Raw genomic sequence first — 3,941 nt, forward strand, 5'->3', positions numbered from 1 at the left:
AGTCTAGTCTATAGTCTAGTCTATAGTCTAGTCTATAGTCTAGTCTATAGTCTAGTCTATATTCTAGTCTATAGTCTAGTCTATATTCTAGTCTATAGTCTAGTCTATTGTCTAGTCTATTGTCTAGTCTATAGTCTTGTCTATAGTCTAGTCTATAGTCTAGTCTATTTTCTAGTCTATAGTCTAGTCTATAGTCTAGTCTATAGTCTAGTCTACAGTCTAGTCTATAGTCTAGTCTACAGTCTAGTCTATAGTCTAGTCTATAGTCTAGTCTATAGTCTAATCTATAGTCTAACCTATAGTCTAGTCTATAGTCTAACCTATAGTCTAGTCTATAGTCTAACCTATAGTTTAGTCTATAGTCTTGTCTACAATCTAGTCTATAGTCTAACCTATAGTCTAGTCTATAGTCTAACCTATAGTTTAGTCTATAGTCTTGTCTACAATCTAGTCTATAGTCTAGTCTATAGGCTTGTCTGTAAAAGTAAGAGATAATATGGAACTAGTTACGTTACTAGTTATTTAATGCTGTACAAGTTCCTTTAAGTATAAAAGTTCACTTCTAGAAAGTAAAGTCAATCCTATGACTTTATCTTCATATTCGACTCAATTTTCCTAATCATTGTTAAAGTTGTTTATTATTTTTAATTTACTACAAAATGATTTTCTTTCACCATGACTTAATGACTTGTTTATTGGATTGGAAAATTTGTTGTTTTCCTTTTCAAATAAAAAACAACAACACACAGGTATAAAGAAAAAAAAAACACCTTTGAAATGTTTGTACAAACATGTTAAACATCTTAATAATGAGGTACTTAAGATTAACCATATAATACATACATACATACATACATACATACATACATACATACATACATACATACATACATACATACATACATACATACATACATACATACATACATTTTTAAATACAACCAAACATACAGGTACTTTACTTTCTTTAATTTGAAATTAAAAGATTGTATGTTATTTTAGTTGTTGTTTTAAAAAAATTAAAAGTGAAAACACTTTTAAAGATAAAACAAATTGAAAAAAGTTTGAAATGAATGGAAATTTTGTTAATTTTTGAGTTGAACAGGTGAGGAATGATTACAGGTTGCAGGGAAAAACTTGTTAAAAGAGATTGAAAATTTCCCATTCAAAGATTTTCAGTTGTTCGATGTAAAAACAAACTATATTTTTAAGAAAATGTAAATCAGTAACAGATAAAATGTTTAAAAAGTTATAAAAATATTAATAAATTTATTATTCAGGGTGATTGTTACGTTTATTGTAATTTAAATTCTTTTTCTGTTTTTATTACCTGCATTTCTTATAAAAACTCTTATTTAATTGATTGTTTTAAAAAGACAAAAACAAAAAAACATCATAAACCCTCTTGGTCGCTGTACGTGACTTTCCATAAAAGGATATTTAGTTAATATTTGTATGATTTATGTCATTGGTTTGAATACGTTTTTGAATAACATTATATTTATGTATTATGTACTACTTATTAATTGTTTATAAATTATTTCCAATTAAAGAGAACAATTTATATAGAAATTATGATATTAAATCTAAAAAATAAAAACATAATTTTATGGCTAACTTCCGTATAAACATTTTTTTATATAAATGAGAGGCTATTCACTAGTTATAGTCAAGGTTATAATAAAAATTTAAAACATTAAAATAAGAAATTTTATTAAAATCTTTTTACAAAAAATTTGTGTTGTATATTTTTTATAAAGACAAATTTTTTAAACGTGTACATTTTCTATAAAGAAAAAATTTTTAACAAAAATTTCTTATAAAGCGAACATTTTTAGTCTGTAGTCTAGTCCATGGTATAGTGTTAAGTCTAGTCTATAGTCTACTTTAAAGTCTAGTCTACAGTCTTATAGTTTAGTCTGTAGTTTAGTCTATAATCTAGTCTATAACATAGTCTATAGTTTAGTCTATCTTCAAGTATATTTTCCAGTCTTTAGTCTAGTCTATCTTCAAGTATATTTTCTAGTATTTAGTCTAGTCTATAATCCAGTCTACAGTCTAGTCTATGATCCAATCTATAGTGTAGTCTATAGTCTAGTCTATAGTTTTGTATATAGTCTAGTCTATAGTCTAGTCTATAGTCTAGTCTATAGTCTAGTCTATAGTCTAGTCTATAGTCTAGTCTATAGTCTAGTCTATAGTCTAGTCTATAGTCTAGTCTATAGTCTAGTCTATAGTCTAGTCTATAGTCTAGTCTATAGTCTAGTCTATAGTCTAGTCTATAGTCTAGTCTATAGCCTAGTCTATAGTCTAGTCTATAGTCTAGTCTATAGTCTAGTCTATAGTCACTAATATGGACAAAGCAAATTTTCATTGGTTTCTGGTGCCACCCTACTAAAGTGTTATAAACATATGTATATTATTTATTTTTATTCTTTTCTATCTTTCGGAATGTGTAAATATTTTATACATTTTCACGATTATTTTGTTGTTGTATAAATTAATTCAACTTGTTTTTATTTTCTTTATATGTTCTTGGTTTATGTGGGAAATTTGCACTCAAGCGTTAAAATAAAAACGTTTTTTATACTTAAAGTTAAATTTATCAAAGAAACTCAAAGAAAAAAGAGAAAACATGGAGAAAATGAAAATTCTGTATTAACCCTTAAAATTAAACCAAAAATTTAAAAAAGTAATAAAAATTATTTCTACAATAATTTTTTTTAAGAAGATAACCTCTAGCAAACTAGAAATAAATAAATTTCTTGCTTTTCAAATATTAATGATGTTATCAGTTTAATGACCAAAATAAATTTACTTAAACGTAACATGACTTAAAAAAAAGCTTGAAATTGAAGATTTTTGATAATTTGTTAAGATTAATTTTGATTTCTTTTTATTGTTTTTTTATAACAAAAGATATAAAATATTTATTTAAAAAAAAGTATTACATTTCAGTTTAATTTTTTTTTATAAATAAAATTTTCATATGAAAATGACTTTAGCTAAATAGTAGAGAAAAAAGCAAATAATCTTGATTTCGATGCATTACGCCAAATGATTTTATTGGTCTTTTGCCAAAAATTCATTCATATTTTTTTTATAACAAAACTAGAATAAACAATATAATACAAAAAAGAAATAAGATTCATAAATAAATAAAACTAAATGTAGTAACCGTCGGTCTAAAAAGAAATTCCAACAAAAAAATAAATAAATAGTTTTGTAGCAAAATTTTTTGGATCAAGTTTAACTAATACATTAAACAGAAGCAAACCCAACAGCAGCCGATAATATATTTCAATGATTGTGGTGGATGTTTTATAATTTTGCTCTTGTTTTTAGTTTTATTGATAGGCAAGGCACTCTTCACATTGGTAAATATTTTGAGTTTTTTTTTTCATTTTTATTATTATTGCAAATAATGAGGTCAGCATAACAATTTTTCAAAGTTTAGGCCATATGGACATTTTTATACAAATTTACCAGCATTCATACAGTCATGAATTCAAATTATATTTATAATAGATTGAAATTTCACAAAAATGTAATGCTTTACAAATCCCAACAATAGCTAATCCTTTTTAAACTAGAATGATAAAATTAATGTTTCAATATATATAATAGGATTAGCAACATGAAAATAGGTGAACGAATTAACAGTCATTGTCGACCAGATGACTCCTTACAATATATTCCATAGTCTCATTTATAGTTTAATTTATAGTCTAGTCTATAGTATAATCTAGTCTGGTATATAGTCTCGTCAAGTCTAGCATGGTATAATATAGTGCAGCCTAGTCTTGTCTAATTTAGTCTATAACCTATTCTGCTGTCTAGTTTATAATCTAGTCTATAGTCTAGTCTATAGTCTAGTCTATAGTCTAGTCTATAGTCTAGTCTATAGTCTAGTCTATAGTCTAGTCTATAGTCTAGTCTAT

The sequence above is a fragment of the Lucilia cuprina genome, chromosome 6 (genome assembly GCF_022045245.1).
Source record: "Lucilia cuprina isolate Lc7/37 chromosome 6, ASM2204524v1, whole genome shotgun sequence".
NCBI classification, from domain to species: Eukaryota; Metazoa; Arthropoda; class Insecta; order Diptera; family Calliphoridae; genus Lucilia; species Lucilia cuprina.